At 39.8% G+C, this 18,145-nt stretch overlaps 1 protein-coding gene across 3 annotated transcripts in view; it reads left to right on the forward strand.

Annotated features, from left to right (window-relative positions):
• The first annotated feature begins 3,408 nt into the window (after positions 1-3,408).
• The window catches only part of setd5 (SET domain containing 5), a 37,014-nt gene continuing 22,277 nt past the window's right edge, over positions 3,409-18,145 (forward strand). For 2 of the 3 annotated variants that reach the window (XM_058054987.2, XM_058054988.2), the window contains exon 1: positions 3,409-3,827. The gene's annotated coding sequence lies outside the window, so the exon portion shown is untranslated. The remainder of the gene's footprint in view (positions 3,828-18,145) is intronic. The other variant, XM_058054991.2, reaches the window with a different exon arrangement.

The following is an 18,145-nucleotide window of genomic DNA, read 5'->3' on the forward strand; positions in this document are numbered from 1 at the left end:
AAAAAAAAATTTAAAAAAAAGCATTTATTAAATCAGAAAAAAATAAGTAAACGGTCTTCAATGCTTTTGCTTCTGCTATACACTACACTTTTTCAGTGCTTTGGTTGCGGTTTTCCACAAGAGAAAAATCTGATAAAACATTCCACTGTTCTCAAATATCTTAATTTTTATTTACTACACAAAATAAGACAATATAAATAAATCAGTAATAAATAAAATAATAAAACAGCAAACCTTTAACATGAACATTAGTGAAACTTAACCATTTTACCCAATTAGCAAGTTAGCATTGTTACATCTGGGAGCAGCGTCGTAACTTGCAAAATCGCGTCAATTTTATCCGGTGTGCACACAGCTTTAAGTTGTCATTTGTGGGTACATGATACCATACGGCATCCATACCAAACTCACACAGGCTGCACTAACATTAAACGTTCATATCAAGGTGGGGGCCTGAAACCCACCCCTGGTGTACAACATATCAGAAAAGAGAAAAATACACATCACTGTTTTCTGGCATCAAAACTGGTGTGTTAGTAACTGCTTTGGGCTGAAACACAAAGATAATGGGTCTGCTTTCATGGATGACTAAGGAGATTTGAGCGGCTAAAAGCATATTTGCATATTTAAATCAGAAAAGTTACTAAAATATGATGGATTAACCATGGATTAATTGTTGCAGCTCTACTGTTGAGTATTTGATGTTTTATTGCATGTATTGGTCTGGGGTGTCCAAACTTTTCCCACTCAAGGTCTCATACAAAACAATCCTGTTTGCTGCTAATTATCAAGTTAAACAAAACAAAAAAAACTAAAGCCCCTACCTTTGAACAATGGCAATAGGGTGGGTATATTCAGCCTCCTGGTTGGACTTTGGACACCCCTGCTGTAAATATGGTTTGCATTTAATCAAGTTGCCACATCTTTCAGTATAGATGAGTGTAATGATGTGTATGTTACTCATGTGTAGTAATGATCCTGACAGGATATCGGTAAACATAAATATTGTCTTGTCCTGCTATTTGTGAAATGATTGACTTGCTAAGTGTACTTTTTTGCAGATGACACATATGCATGTATGACATGTATACTTAATATTCAGCAGAAAGTCATCACAGCTTAATTATATATACATCCTAACAAATGTATGCTGTATTTCCGACTTGACATTAAATCTCCATGGAGGACGGATGGTGTAGCATGAACATTCAATTCACCTGAGATAAGTCTCTTTCAAACAAGAAATGGGACAATATTTTCTGTATTCTGACACCAAAATGTCATTTTTGTATGCAAAACTGAGTTACAATAGAGTGGGAATAACATGTCAGTAATACGCAGATAAAAAGTATTGTATGCCCCTCATTGCCTCAGATAATTAAAATACCAGTTCATTTAATGGGAAAAATATTTCACAATATTTAACTACCGGTAATTATGTTCTCTCTCTTGTGTGTGCGACTTAATGAATTTATTTTAGCTTTCACAACCACCCATTAAAGTCTGTGGGCGGGACCAAGGCGAATCTAGTCCAATGATTGCGTCGGTCTTGAAGCCTGGAAGTCGGAGAGCATACCAAGAGATATTTTAAACCTTGCGGAGTATTTGGAAGCGGGGACCGCTGAGCCAGATTATAAATATACTGTACAAAGCATCGGAAAAAACAAATCAGCCACATATGTTTTTTATGCATGTAATCCAAACAAGACCTAACATTTGCTGAAAATAGGGCAACTAATAGGCCAATGAAACACCATAACCACGATAAATAGGGTCACCTTGTGTATCAAGATATGCATGTTCACTTGCTCTCTGCATCGATCCATTTGAAACCGACCTGTTTTAACCAATCAGGGCTTAGGATCCGCCCACAGACTTTGACGGGTCACTTGACAGATAAAATTAATTCATAAAAGTGTAAACACGTTTGTGAAATACTTAAATAGCGAAATAATTGAATACATGATTAAATAAATATTTCTTAAATAGTGAAATAATTAAATATTAATATTTAATATATATATAATATTTTACATTAAATTAGCTGATATTTTAATTATTTAATGACATTAAAAGACACTTTCAATGACATTTAAGTAGTTATTTAATCTATAAATTTTATTTTTTCATTCTGTCCGTTTCGTTCTATTTGGTCCTCCATGTTATGGAAGAAAGTTTGTTTTTAACTTAATCAAAGCAATCCTTCACAATATATTTGAGTGCCTTAGTGTAGTCACACTTAAGTACTGTATGGCAAATGCAGTGCACTGCCAGTACCCGGATGTTTCACTCAAAATGGCGGGTGCCCAGTTTCAATAAAAACGAGAGAATCCAGTAAATAATGTGGTGGTCGTTTCCAGTGTGTCCAACGACAATCTGTATTTCAATTAACGCATTTTTGTACTCACACGACAGTGTGTACTGATATGTACACTGTGTACTTCGTTCCCGAAGACACTCCCAAATCTATTACCGCCGTTGCCCACTTACCGGAAATGACGAATGCAATATTTACTCGCCTCTTCGCTCCTTTTCAATTGTGATTGTGACTATTTCCGTTCCGCTACGTTTCCAAGATGGCGACTATTGACTAGGTTCCGTCGCTGCCCTTAACCATTTGGGGCGTGTTGAGTGCAGTATCCGGGTACTGACCGCGCACTGCCTTCTGACGTACTTCAGCATGAATGCACATTTTTTTTGTGGAAGTGCGCCAATTGAAACACAGCCCTTTATCTAGAACCATTACTGTCCAAACACGTTACGTACACAGTATGCTGAATAAAGTGCACTGGGTGAAGTAGTCCATTTGAGCCACAGGTATATATTCCTTACTGGGAAAACGGCGCCATTTACGATTGTCATAAGTGTCCCACGGCATTAGTTCCAAGTGGACACGTCCCTCCTTCGTTCACCTGACATACAGGTAGGTGGGGCTGGCCCAATGGGCTAACCCTGCCTCTGCTGTCCCTGGAAATGGACCCAAGAGACCCCGTGTATCTAAAGCTCCCTCCAAAGCAGATAGAACGCATAGTAAAATAGAAATAATAATCCCACTAAGGTCGGGAATAAAATGAAATCCGTTTGGGTATGACTTTAATGCTAAGAATTTTCCGAGCTCCTCAGTTCGTTATCCAGCCAAAACAGCTACTCCTGTAACGTGCCGTCAGCGGTACACTCTAGTATGAGAGATGAGATTTTTCTCGTCTCTCTTCACAGCAAAGCCACACCTCTTGTGGTTCGAGGAGTGGAAAAACGCTGGACTCCTGCAGCCAATCACACGCACGCATGCCCGCATTCACGATGATTGACAAGCGAGTAGCTAATCACCGAAAAGAGTTTATGCGCCGCCCAATACAGAGCCCCTGCACCGTCGCCGGGGAAACCCCATGGCGTGGTTGTGTGTCAGTTTCGCTTGGACCCGCGGTGGATGCCGGCGAGGGGGGAGGGGGGATGGGCGCCTCTTGAATGCAAAGATCCGACACAGAAGCAGAGCCCTGTTTCATATACAGCACTATACCTATACACAAACACACATAAATACATTATACTTTTAAATAAATCCGCCATTTCACCTGGAATCTACCGGAGGCACCAAATGGATGTAGTGCACCTGGAAACGACGGGGGATGTAACTTTCCCTTCATTTCTGGGAGGCGCTGATAAGTTTGTTTGCCACCCCTGGAGAGGGAGCTACTTTTAGGGCAAGGAATCCAGGAGACACCGAGGCCGGCGGACGGGCCTACTGGTTGGATTAGATTTGATGTTGGGATACTCCAAGGGATTCCATGCCTTCACCTCGCTCGTACAAGTTTGTAATGCATCTTTAGGTGAGTGTTATTAAATCTTATGTTGTGTAAGACAGTAACAAGCATTTTATCATGTTTTCCGTCAATCCAGCCAAGCTAGGAGGCTAGCTAAGTTAGCTAGGCAACTATTTAGCATTCACTCAAGTTTATTAAAAGTAGTTGGACAGGGCCCACTGTCCTCCTTATTCTGTGTTGTGTTGATGACCTGAATGTCCCTCGAACATGTCCCCCTAACATTAGTCCACCATTTTCCTGCTTTCTGTCTGGACTTGGAGGCTTCGTGATTAGCTCCTCGTGTTGTTTTTAGAGTGATGTTACACGTATTGTATGTGTCGTGAACGCCCAAATATTGTATATTTTTTACGAGTATGCCAATCGATGTTATTTGCAAAGCTTTTAAGCGTTTCAATGTTATCATTTACCATGTAGTGGTCGTTTTAGTCACAAGTCAAGCAAGACCCAATTACACTTAACTTTACCTAATGTCCGAAATTTAACTCACTAAACCTTTAGTCGTGTTTTCCAAACGTAACTTGGGTCGCTAGTTGTGATTCAAATGAAGGTTTGCAGTCAAAACAGGAGCAGCAATAAATTGTAGCTTTACGTTGTCTTTTTGGGCTTAAACCGTGAAATCAAGTAGCTGCACATATAGCAAAAATAGCATCTAGTTTCCTGTAAAACATCCACGATGCTAGCATGAACGTGTCTAGCTTTAGCTACGCGGCCAGCTGTTGTTGTAGTTAGCTTACATGCTAGCTAGATGTATGCTTAATGTCTGGGTATTGTAGCGGAATTCCTAATTGAGTCTGTCTTTGTCGTGTTGTAACATTTATCTGGAACTTGGCTGGGGCGTGTGAAAGCTGGGCTGTGTTTTCTCTAGTTGTCTTTTTTTTCTTCCGTGGGCAGTCTGCTAACAGATCCGCTTGTTTGGTGACTTGATGTTCTCCTCCCCCCACCGACCAACCCCCAGCTTCGGTGGCGGTCAGGAGAAATGGTTGGTATTTTGGAGGGGAGCTCTTGTTTCCTTTTTTAGCCTCACTTTGATATTCAATGTGCGAGTAGCATCGCTGAAGTGGAATGTTCCCAACACAGCCTCGTCAGAGTTGCTTCCTACGTGGATGCACTGCCTTCATGAGAACATTGACTTCTTTAGAACAGTCGAGGTGATTTCCTGATACAAAACGAGGTCTTACGTGTTGCAGTGTGTTATGTCTGCGCAGTGCATAAACACAATCCACCTGTTTTTCTTTTGTCTGTTATTTTTTTGAGGTTTTTAATGTTATAGCAATCCCAAGTGTATCCAGCTAGCCCCATAATTTAGTTTTGTCTTAAGTTGTGTGCTCTTGAAAGTGGGAGTCCTTCCAAACAAGATCATATTTGTTCAGTGTTTACCATATGACTGCAACGTGTCTATGGCATTAGGTTGCGTGGGTAGGTCTAATTTGCACACAGTATTTGGTCATGACATTGGATATGTAGATACTGGATCGAACCCTGGTAGGGTGCAGGACTGGTCCGCCTATGACAGGTGTGTCCAAAGTGCGGCACGCAGCTTGTTTTTTTTTAATTGGTCCACGGCACATTGCAGAAAGAAAATTATGTTCTAAAAGTTTGGACACTATGAGGTGTCTTAGGAAGCGGAGTTCTGCTGCCATGTACTATATGGAGTTGTAATGACAAGCTACATTGATAGACAGTCCCAATGTGTTTGTGAGCAAGGGCGAACAGGCACAATCTAAGAAAAAAAGTGGAAAATCATTCTGCAGCTGTCCAAATGTAATTGTGGAAGATATGACACATAAATGAATCATGTGACTGATGTGATCAGTAACATGGACAGCGGCATATTATATGGCATGCTGTGACATTTTGTGTATTGTTTCAATTCAGATGGATTTCTAACCTGGGAAAGGCGTTTGGACCGTGTTGTTAAGCAGTGAAACGTGTTTTGTATGTGCATCAGATGAAAGGATAATGCATATATGCATGTGGTACAGTGATTGAGATGGTCCTTTCTCTCCAAACATGGGCCTCCTGAAACATTGGAGATGTAAGGAATGTGCAGACACACAAACCTAGCCTGGCCCACTTTTTCTCTTGACAAAGGAAATGCTGTCTGACTCCTATTTCACACTGCTGACAAGAAAACCAACTTTTCACTTGTTTGTACTAATTGGAGCTTTGAGTGGAATTGGTGTTTATGACATGTCGTTTTATTTCACATGTATTTTTCTGTGTGTAGTCATTAAAGGAAGTTAAGTTGGGGATTTAGTGGCCTTGTTCAAACATCCTGAGGGTGTATTTACACCCAACCGTTCGTTTGTACTGTGGTGGACTTGGGTGCGATTCTTCCTCCCTCTCCTGGCACCACCCTCACAATGTTCACATGCACTAAAACAGTCAAATTCACAAAAAAATCTTTTTTACATGTGTGTGAAGTACAGTGACCATGCACTTATAAGATAAATACTGTGTGCCTCCTGAATGCTAGCTGGGCATTGTGGTCATTTCAGTTCCTTTAACCTTGTGGTTGGGGGAAGAGAATGAGACTTGCTAATAGCTGTCATATGGACAGTTTTTCTACTTATGTGTGGTAGGTAAGGTGTACATGTGTTTAAATGACGTTTACTTTGGTTCTTGTGGTTAGACTCATCCTCAAACTAAGACAAAAACAAGCATTGTAGTGGATTGTTGACAGTTGACAGTGAAAATTTACACCAACATTTTGCCCCAGTTTACATGTGTTTTCCACATAGCGTATAATGCAAGCTATGTAGCTCGTTCGGCACTCAAAAAACACAACGTATTTTCACAGTTTTACATGCACAAAACAATTCTAAGTTTATATAAATAATGATTGAAAGGGACATATGAACATTTAGTTTTACCTTAACTGAGGAGGTAATGAGTTCCCAAAGACACCATGTGACAATTCAATTCAGCAGTGTTTCTCTCCATATTGAATTCACGAAACAACTCATGGCAAAAACAAAGGTGGTTTCTGTGTAGTGTCTCGCTGCCACCTTGTGTCTTTGACAACACTGGCATCAAAAATCATGTCTTCAATGAAGGTAACTGTAAATGTTAATTGTAAGCATCCAGAAACGTTTGTTCAGCAATTTCAAACATGGACAGTGCTCGACGGCACTCAAAGGTTTGGCTGAAATTCTGAAAGAAATGGTCGGCGCAGTGCAACATTTGCACCGCCATCATATCATGCAAAGGAGGGTGCAGCACTAATACGATTAAACACCTCTGGAATCAAAGTACAGAGCGTCCTGTTTTTTTCTTCCAACCAGTCAGGTAAGTAAAACAATAAATCATGTTGATCTTATCCCAACATTGAAGCAGCAAACAAATTACAGTAAATTGCAAATACAGTGGCCAACTGAAATATCTAGCTAATATAAGGCTCTGTACTTTTTCATAGACAAATGCCCTGATGTTAACACTAGCTTTAGCCAGGACGTTGACCACAGCCCGGGTGTTACTCCCATCACCGTACGTGTTTGATATTCTGCACGTAGGTCAGTCGGAACTCTGTAACACAGTTAAGTTGTATATTCTGCATCATGAGGCACTCTCTAGCACATACAAATACAGGATTAAACCATGCAAAACCTAATGACCCTACATCTGAAAAGAATCGGTATCCAGAATTGTTGGTAACCAGAATCAAAGTCAGAACTGGAATCACTCATATTTTAACAATTAGCATTTTTGGCTTTTGGAACGGATTCATTTAATTAACTTTTTTTCTTACGGGAAACATGACTTCAGTTAGTTGGTTTTGGTTAGAGCTGGACCTTCTGGAAGGAATTAGTGGTGCTAACCAAGGTCACATAAAAGTGTTTTCTTTTGAAGTGTTCTGATATATTATTATTAAATAGCCAGCTTTTTATTGTATCATATGTTGTACAAATATTTACTTCACCTTCTGAAGCTTTAATTTGTTTCCTGGTTGGTGTAAACATCCATTCTGCCTCTGGCTTCCTATTCTTCTCTTGTTAAATAATGTTATTACAAGTGGCGCCATCACCCTCCATGGAGACTGGCCTACTTCAATGATAATTAAAGAAAGTGTGTGCGTGCAAGAAGAGGGGATGGATATATGTATTGTCCATGTAAACACTGACGGAGCACTCCACCAATTACGTTTGTTTTCTTGTGCCCTTTCATCCAACTTTGTTGCTTGGGCTATAACGGTGCGTGTAATATGTTATTTTGGTACATAATCTTTCGTTCAGTGCAGAGACATGGTACACATTAAAAATGAGGGACAGGAAGTCGGCATGTCCCTTTTTGGCATCAGAGGTGATCCGATACTTTGACAATGTTACTGATAACGGAAATTAAAATGTTTACAGCATGTAACTAAACGCAATAATACATTTTTTAAATTATTTAATTAATTGTAGAATTTGTTAGTATTGTTATAAATCCCATAAAATAAAACTCAAAGAACGAAAGGTCAGCTTCACTTTAATATTTGAGAAAAATAGTCCAATGACACATGGCTGTGGTGCAGTATTGTATAATGTAATTAGAGTAATGACGTGGGGCCAACATTAGAACATATATCCGTCGTGAAATTAAGAGCTGTCGACTTTTGTTTTAAATTACGTTCGATGTTGACCTGTACTTTCCGACAACTGTGATAAGGCAGTGTTCTGATGGTAGAAAGTAGCGTGAATCCATACATTCAAAAGACGGTAAAACCACCATAGAGAGTGACTCTCTATCTGAGACAGTAACTTGGCTTACCTTTTCAGTGAGCAGCTTTGCCCTTTCATTCTTATCTATATTTGTCTTTCCTCCAAAAGTCCAGTTTGTTGCTTTGGTATAGGGAGCTTTTTCTTCTGTGGCCTCGTTAACTGCTTCATACTCTGATAATCTGTTAACTGATTCAATTTGTTGTATTGAATCCAGCTCTGCCAGTACCACCTTTTGACATTGTTATTTTGCAGATATTGTAAGGGGCTGTAGGAGTAATTTCATTTACAATGCAGACTTTGCCATCTTTGTTTACTTCCAGTTCTGCTGGATGGTGTGGTCTGATCTTCCATCAATATGCAGTCAAGAAAAAGGGTAATAGAAGAGTGTGAAGCATTACTTTATTTGTTGTAAAGTAGGGTTGGGTGGTGTTTTTGCTAAGAAAATGACTTATACGGTATTAGGGCTGGGTGGTATGGACCAAAACTCATATCCCGATATATTTAGGTGGAATATCAATATTACAATATATGGTTGATGCTGTCTTTGAAGACCTTTTATGCAGTCTTTTTCGTTGTTCACCCCCACAATGCAGCCTCTCCACCTCCATATTTTTGCAGAGATATGTGATCATTTGATGTAGCGAAGGGATGCTGACAGCTGCTCCAGAGTGTCAACAATGGCGCAAGCAGCAAGCTACAAATGTAATGAGATGAACATCATAGCTGCACACTTTCTTACGTTGCCGCTACGGTTCAAATGGCTAAACTGGTTGAAATGGCGATAAACACCGGCGAAGGTTGGCGGAACCTCGGAGAGTGGCTTAGTTAACTTATTTAGCATGCTAGTGTGGTTGCACACTAGCGTGGGAAAGATGAGCATATCTTCACCCCTTTAATATTTTTTTAAAGGCTTTTCACAATGCGGGATGAGGTTTTTAATCGAAGACATTCTTGCACCCTCATTGTACAGACATACAACGCACAGAGGACATACTACCGGCCTTCAAAATAAAAGTGATGTTTACAGTGTAAATGAGTGTCATAAAAACTATCTACATATGCATTTGGAATTGCATTTGTAGTCCTGCACTGCACTGCATGTCTTTGTCCACCTGGATCTCCATGTCCACACCAAATGCCTCACCTTCTCGGCCGCTATTAGGCACATGTGTCCCTCACTTTCAATTTGTGCCGAGTTGGAACTTGGTATGCTTTTGTACCAAACCCAAGATTCCATACCGAAAAATCTGAATATGAAGGCTGCGCTCCAGCCAATTAAGGAACTCAATCTCTACATTTTTGCCATACCATGGGAGTTTTGTTTGGTTGTTTGAGGGAGCCACAGGTTTGTTTCTTTACTTCCGTGATCTTGCGAAAATCCTGTTTTTATTAGTTTTGTTTTTTATGATACTACTGGTCCTCGCAATATTGTAAATATAAAATACATTGATTTCATTCGGCAGGAAGGGCATCCAAAATTTAAAGGGCTCAAGCCAAAAATCACTATGCAGATCATAAAGATCCGCTGTGGCGACTCCATAACCAGGAAAAAGCTGAAAGAAACAAACAAATTAATTTGATATATTATTAGTGTGCTGTTTCTGTTTTTATTTGTATTAATTGGAAAAGATACCTGCCAGCAGTTTGTTTCATTTTCAAAATTATAAAAGCTGTTTAAAAGAGTCAACACAAGAAGTGTGTTACAATGTTTGTAATTGATGGTGGTTATTATATGATGCTGATTTTGGTCAGTGTATGCTTGTCTTGTTTTGGCGGCTGCATAAAAGGCAAATGTATTTGGATTTCAGTTGAAGATGTGGCACTCCTGCATGAAGCTGTAGCTCTGCAGCTGCTGTGGGTTGTGTTGTCTTCCTGCACAATGGGCGTAAAAGCAGTCACAATGACGCTGGTCTCATCTCACCATTTTATTGGTGCAACAGCTGTGGAGTTCATCCAATAGAGCGTGGCGATGCTTCCCAGCTTGAGAGGTGGGGGGACGAGTTGTGCAGAAGGTAAGGTTGTGCTGGTTGATGCTATTTTGTGTTGTGAAGCTCACCTTCTTGAGAGAGTAACATGAGGGTTACAAAAACAAAGCTGAGGGGGTGTGGGAGACTCTTTTTTGACCCTTTTTCATTTAATTTTTGTTCTGTTGCATTGTCATGCTGTTGGTCTTTCATAACGCCTTGGTGTGGTATGCAGTGTTTCTTACACTTCTGGAGGTTAAGGTGCTGTCTGCCTTGCTTTAGGAACTGCATGGGGCGTATTTTTCCTCAAGCATTCCTCAAGCATATCCCACCCTCTGCCTGCTCTGCCATTGCAAGCCATGCCCAACGTAACACACACAACGCATTTCATGGTTGTTGTCAGCTAGTGATTTGAGATTTGGCTAAGTTTAGCTACTACCTTTAGCTATTTTAGAATGTATAAAAAATGAACTATAAGACGAATGAAATGCTGTCATCGTGAGGAGAATGAATTGTGTGTGGAAGTATTTACTCTGCAGACTCTTCAATCGTGGCACAAAATCATTTGTAAACACTGAACGATCCCCGTCCAACCTAAACAGGTTGAAATGGTGCTAAACGTCCATGAAAGTTGGCAGAATCTCCTCTTACAGAGCATGAATAGCAGCTAGCAGGGGTTAGATTGTGTGGTTGTGTGTGTTTTCACCAAGTTGTGTTTTACGGCTTTAATGTAAGGAAGGTTTTAGAGTGCCCAATGACCAGGTACAGGCTCAGAGTGGAAAAATACACGCTAAGCATTTAGCTCGTCTTAGCCTTAAATACATATTCTTTGTAGCGTTTTATACAAGACTCTCCTGAATTTATATTTTATATCGTTTTATTCGTCATATGGTGATACATCCTCAAAATATTGTGATATAAGATAAGGTCCATTTTGCCCAACCCTAATTGATTACTCGATTAATCCAAAAAACAAGCTTCATGTCAATCTACTCAGAAAATAGTTAGTTGAAGCACCACTGAATGGGCAAATCTGAGCTTTGTGGTTTGTGTCATAAGAAACGTGTGTCATTATCATGTTTTTAACTTTAACGATAGAACATGAAGTTATTGACTTCTGGGTATTGGTTACATTTACATAGACATGCGTGATTTTATAATATTCATGATGTTACCTGGTCTCCATGTAAGTGATTGTTGATGTTAGAGATAATGTATAGGCCACTGTACAACTAATATTCCACAATATTGATGAACAAATACATTATAATGCTCAACCGAGTTGTGATTGGTGAGCATGAGGTGTGCTATGATGCCATCTACTCTACCGAGTTGTCACAAAACAAACACAGACATTCCCATTACAATGTGTATGTAAGTGAGTGTGAACAGTTCATGGCATATTTTGCCAACCTTAAAGGAAAACTGCACCTTTTTTTGAATTTTGCCCATCATTCTCAATCCTGATGAGAAACCATATTTTTCCCCTTTTTTGTGCTTTCTAACAACAGAAAACAAGTTGGTGAGCTAGCTAACAATGCACGTCATGGGACCTATCCATTTTGATGTTAAAGCCCTAACACAAAAAACTCAAACGCCTGGCTAGCTGTTTCAGCGTCACGCACAGACAGTAGGGGATATCAAGGTCACAATTTCGCTACCAAGACTCAAGATGCTCGTTTGCTGTCAACACTTTTTTTACCTAAGTACTGGAACACAAGTCTTGTGCTGGAAGACATCGGCATCCCAATAAGAGCGGACATAGTAAGTGTCGCTGTAAGCTCCTGCTCTATGTGAAATCAATGTGCCTAGGAATTAAGTTTTGGTAATCATCCAAATACGGCAAGATACTGTAAGTATTACATGTTATCATCAGTGAACTTGTTAAGGCATGATCACAGCATGTATATCATGTCAAAATAGGTACCTCCCAATTACGTGCATTGTTAGCTAGCTCATATTAGCTTGTTTTCTCTCATTAGAATATACAGTAAAGGGGAAAAACTGTGTTCTTGGTTCATGACATGTTGGACAATGATTGTGGATGATGGGCAAAATTCCATATAAGTGCAGTTTTCCTTTAACATGCCAACATTTCCAGGCTTGCTCACACTTTTTCGTCTTTCAACTGTGGCAGCAACCACACCTCCTTTCTCCATATGCACCCATCTTATTCATGCCAAAGTGCATTCAAGATCCCCGGAATTCCAAACATGAACATTCCCCTCCAATATAATGGGAGGGCAAAAACGGGAATATGCTATTTTTTCCTCCCATGATGCCATACACACCAGTTTTGCCGTTCTGCTGCAATAGGTAACTGGACAGTTGCTAACCTATTTGCCCTGAAACGGATGATTGATTTTTGTGTCACACTGGCCCTGCTGTCGACAGCTGTCACACCCACACCTCACATGGCCTTTGTTTTCCATTGTCTGTCTCATTCCTTTCTAAGGCAACTGGGCATTGTTGTGTTAATAGCAGACCAAACTGCGCTCTCACGACACTCAAATCAGCACAGAGCTGCCAACTTTTGTGTTTGCAATGCAGGAGAGTGTAACACACCAGAAACGTTATAATACATATTTTGACGCTAAATCCCTCACAAACAACTTAAACACCAACAATGTTACATTTACATAATGGACTTCTATAATAACCAAGCTACAGAGATATTGTTATTGTAGCAACAAACACGAAAAACTAAAAATATTTCTCTGGTGGACATACACGATGCCTCGCTAGCCATTCCTGTCAGTCGTCGACGGAAGAATATGCTCATATTCGTTTTTTTTAAAAACCCAAATATTACCCCTGGGTTAGCCCTTTTCTAACCTGAATATTGGGTCATGTATTTGCCTATTGGGATATCTTCATGGAAAGGAATATTGATTTATGTTCTGCGCATGTTCCATTTGAAAGGAATCTTGATTCTTTGACAGGGAGTATTGAAAACATGTCGGTATGCAAAACTGCACATTTTGGGAGCGAGGAGAAAACTGACCATCTCATTAATGTGGTGAAAGAGAGAAAAATGTTTCGTTTACAGACAGTCGGAAGAACACTACTGGTGTTCTTTGTTTTTGTATACAGGAAGGAGAAGCGGAAATGACGCATTGCATCACGACGTCCCGATTGGTTACCCATGTCCCATGTATACAGGAATACCCTGTTTGCTCAGGCATGTAAACGAGTTATTCCGAATGTTTCAGAAACCGGAATATTGACCTTAACCGGAATATGGACTGCCTGTAAACGTAGTGATAGTCTCTGACAATTCCAATCACAGCGACAGTCGAAGTTAATAACTGTGCTATTGTTGTGAAAGCCATCTGCCAGGGCTTTGAAAATACCCCTTTCTTTCTCCATTTCTGCTTAATGTTTGCTTCCGCTTGTCGCTACACTGCTTCCTCACACTACAGTGTCAGCCGAGGGTCAAACAAGACATTTGCACGTTAATTGCGTGCCATAAACAACAGTGCAATTCCAGGAAACTTCCAGTTTGACTATTCTAATTTAAACCCAACCTTTTTACTATTGCCAACTTTTTACTATTACTTCTTCTAGGCGTAGGCTGCACCACATTTTCACATTTATTTTCATCTGTGGTTTTCTTTGTTCACATGTGGTGAGTTAAAAACACCAACCTGCTGCTATTGAGCTAGCAAAGGACAAATATGACATTGAGTTTTCTAATAAGGAGAAGTAGGAGTGGGTGCAGCCTTTTGTTTAATTTTACAGAACACAGCTATCAGATGAACTGAACCAAACTGAACTGCGAAGATGAACTGGGAAACAGCAAATTATTGTTCTGGGGTTTTACTCTTGCGCAAGATGAGATTGAAAAGCTGCACACACCAGACACAATGGCAGAGTAGAATCTTTTAGATTCACACACAGATACAAAGGTACTGATGACTGATTATTTTTCCATCATTGTTAGAGCTTAAAAAATGGAGCATCCAATACCAGACACAAGTACAAGTTAATAGGGCCGTCACAAGACTCTGTGACTCTGTGATAATGTACCTTTAAGAAAACCACAGTGAAAAAATATAAAATATATGTCATGTTGCAGTCTGATATAATTTTTACTACATGACAGTCTCCTGTACTGTGTGGATGCAACCAATCCCACCTACCGAGACAGAGACTGTATGGCTGATAAAAGGACTCACGCCGTTCATTCAGTTGTTACATGGGACAAATGCGCCAAGGTACTGAAACCAAACCGCAGAGTGAACCCTCTTCCTGCCTGCAAAAGTATCCAGTTAATTTTTTACACCCTGGACTGGCCAACAGTTGCAGGATGCATTTAGACAAACAACCATTCACCGTCACAACCTATGGACAATTTAAAGTCACAGACAGAAGCCAGAGTACCCAGAGTAAACCCACACATGCTGAGAACATGCAACAGAGTCAAACCCAGATCTTCCAGATCTCCTGACCACTAGTCCATCGTGCAGCCCTCATCACATTTAGTTTTAACAAAATAATTAGTAGTGCTGCCACGACTTACTCAAACAGTCTACTAATCTAAACGACTAATTGAAAAATGTCAATTTTTATTTGGAATACAAGTCAAGGGCCAATACCTTTTCTGCAAATTAAACACATATGGTCACAGTCATTTGAAACACTGTTCAAGATTATGAGGGTGATGTCATCAGCCCCTGACATGGCCAAAATGAAACCAAAACAGTCTCGTTCGTTTCTGCTTCTTTTGTGCTGTGGTTTATGTTGTGTTCAGTGGGGGAATTCCGCCCACAATGCTGACACCATGGTATGGTGGGGAAGCGGACTGGGAGGGGTTTGAAGCCAACTTGAACTACTGGCCCAAGCAGGGGGTTGGTCTACTGAAGAAATTATATATATATATATATATATGATTCAGTTAATATTAGAAGCTTTTGAAGTTGAAGTTTTAGTTTTTCTGAACAGAGGTATTTGTACAGTTTGGTTTTTCTGAAAGTTTTCAAGTATAAATCAAAATATGTCACAGTATTTCTTAAGGTTATTAATGTTTCATTTTGAAAAGTCATCATAGTGCCTTCTTTTGTGTAGACAGCTGTGCCACCTGACATTTTGGAGGTCCCTGCTGCCAAAACACAAAAAACTACTATTATTTCAATGTAGTGAAACCTTATTGAAAGGGAATTAAATTTAAAGAGCAACGTACGCATGGCATGAATTGATGACATAATTTTAAAATGAAATTATAGACTTGGACACAAAAATATTTATTGACCTTTGAGCTGCTGCCCGGGATGATCTTGCTAGGCTCCGTCTCTCTCCCTCATTCTGAAACACACCACAAGTAATACAATAGTGCAGTCTTATGTTACACCATTAACTCATGGCTGACAATACTTTTGTTTTGTGGCTTACACATTTTTTACCTCTCTGTGTGCCTCTCATTCTAAGAGGGCTGATTGTTGTTGTTAGATATGCTAAAAGCTAGCTTAACTACAACCGGCTCAGCTTGCCATGTCTGCAAAGCGCATTGAAAAGCAGAATGCACACACAGACGACATGAACAGAGTCATTGTGAGATACATTAAGCCAAATGGCTTATTGTGACAATGTAACACTATTAGTGGTCAGCAAACCGCTAACATTGCTGTGAGTTATCGTAAAAACCAAATGTCTTAGCACGTCGCTAGGTAGTGACTTTGTAAAACAATTTAACACTACACTTGACTGCCTCATGAGAATAACATCCTTGTGGAAACATGATGTCAGGGCCCGTCAAGGAGAACATTCTAGTTTCTGTGATTTTTCGAGTGTATTACAGCATTTTAACCTTGTGTATGTTGCATCTCTTTTGAGAAACAAGATAGGATAGATGCACATGTCCAGCATTACCTAAGACTATTAGACAGCGTTTTAAAGTTGGTTATGATTGATACTTTGTCTCTTTCCAAGTTATATTCTTGTTTATCTTTGTAAAATAAACAAGGGTGTCCCCCATTATCTAATATAATGCTATAACAGTGTTTTAAAGTGAAGTAAACATCTTTTGGAATTTGAAATTTTTATCATTGGAAGAATCTATACGTATGCACAGTGTAGGGCCTTGTAAAATCTGTTTTATTTTTTTTTATTTTCTGTTTTATATTCTAAATGTAGTTTTTTTCTGTTAAAATTTTATAATTAAATTTATTCCTTTAACACTGTGTCACCATTTTTGTGTCAGCGAATAACAAAATCCTCAAACTATCATAGCCTTGCGTGTGGTTAAAGGAAACGTAGGTATAGATACAGTTGTAATAGCTTTAAGCAATTTTTTAGGATACCATTAGTCAGGATGTGTGTCCCTCTTATTTTGAAGGCTGGAAATGTTTTTTTGTTTTTGACTGTTGCTAAGTGAGAGAGCTACTGTAGCCAAGTGTCTTTTCCAGCCGTGGCTGTCCTTCTTGTTTCAAACACAACTTGCACAAAGGCGGCAGCCATCCTAAAGCGCTTGGTTTCATTAAAAGCACTAAAGCACAATTCATACAGCCTGAGTGGCACAGACACAGCTCCTTGGCCTGCGCCGCTAAACTGGGCCAACCCAGCTAGCTTGCACTGGCTATTGCTGTGTTAGCTCACACTCGGTGACGAGTAAGAGTTTCAAAGTGTTCCCGTTGACTTAACCAATGTTTCCGGTTACCGCCTTGACATGTGGAGTTCAGGTTTGTTGGTGCTTGTGAGGACATACTACCTCTATGAATGAACCGTCTGCTGGGGAAATATTTCTCCATACTTGGTTCCCTCTCGTCATGATTAATTATTTTCATTCACAAATTCTGCAAGATTCGCATTTACCAGTAAATTCAGTTTTTATTGGCCAATTCTGTGATTCTATCCACGATTTTGTTAACGCGGAAATGATAGTGTCCGAGATAGGGCTGGGTGATATATCGATATATTTTTTTAATATTGATATTTCTTTTAAGCACGTAATGATATAGACTGGATTTGATGCGGAGGTCTCATGTTTCAAGATGGCGCCGCTGGAGTGCAAACTAGTTACAGCAGCTCCGTGTCTCCTGCTGAGTTTTTAGTGTTTAATAGTTTTATTTATTACTTCCTCATTACTTATTCCTTATTACTTCCTACAGCTATGGATGTTCATCTTATGTTTGTAGCTTGCCGTTTGTAGCTTGTTTACACTCTGGAGCAGCTGTTAGCTTTGAGCATCCCATCCTGCGCCGAGCAATCACATATCCCTGTGGAAATCTGGAGGTGGAGAGAGTGCATAGCGAAAAAGACAGAATAAAGGTTGCCGTATAAAGACTGTATCAACCATGATTACCGTCTGTCCTCATGGGGAACGCGAGATGGAAGCACTAACGGCGCTAACCTGGGTGCAGAAACTACCGAGTGCAGCGTGATTGCACTGAAGATTGAACATTATATTTAACTTATTCTATATTAATTTAAAAAAGAGAATATACTATTTTATTTCAGTGGCTATTTCTTAAGAGTGTAGGCATAGACCGATATGGAATTTTCAGGCCGTTACCGTTTTGTTTCCATCACCCTTAACCGATGGCCGATTATGGACTGTTGATTTTGCTTGGGCCAACATTTGTGGCCGATACTGCTTTTGCTCCCTCAATTTACATTTACAATTGGGAGGCAGTTTTAAGGATGAAGCATCCAGCAGCATTCC

The sequence above is a fragment of the Doryrhamphus excisus genome, linkage group LG18 (assembly GCF_037039965.1).
Source record: "Doryrhamphus excisus strain RoL-2023G ecotype Guam linkage group LG18, RoL_Dexc_Guam_v1.1, whole genome shotgun sequence".
Taxonomy (NCBI): domain Eukaryota; kingdom Metazoa; phylum Chordata; class Actinopteri; order Syngnathiformes; family Syngnathidae; genus Doryrhamphus; species Doryrhamphus excisus.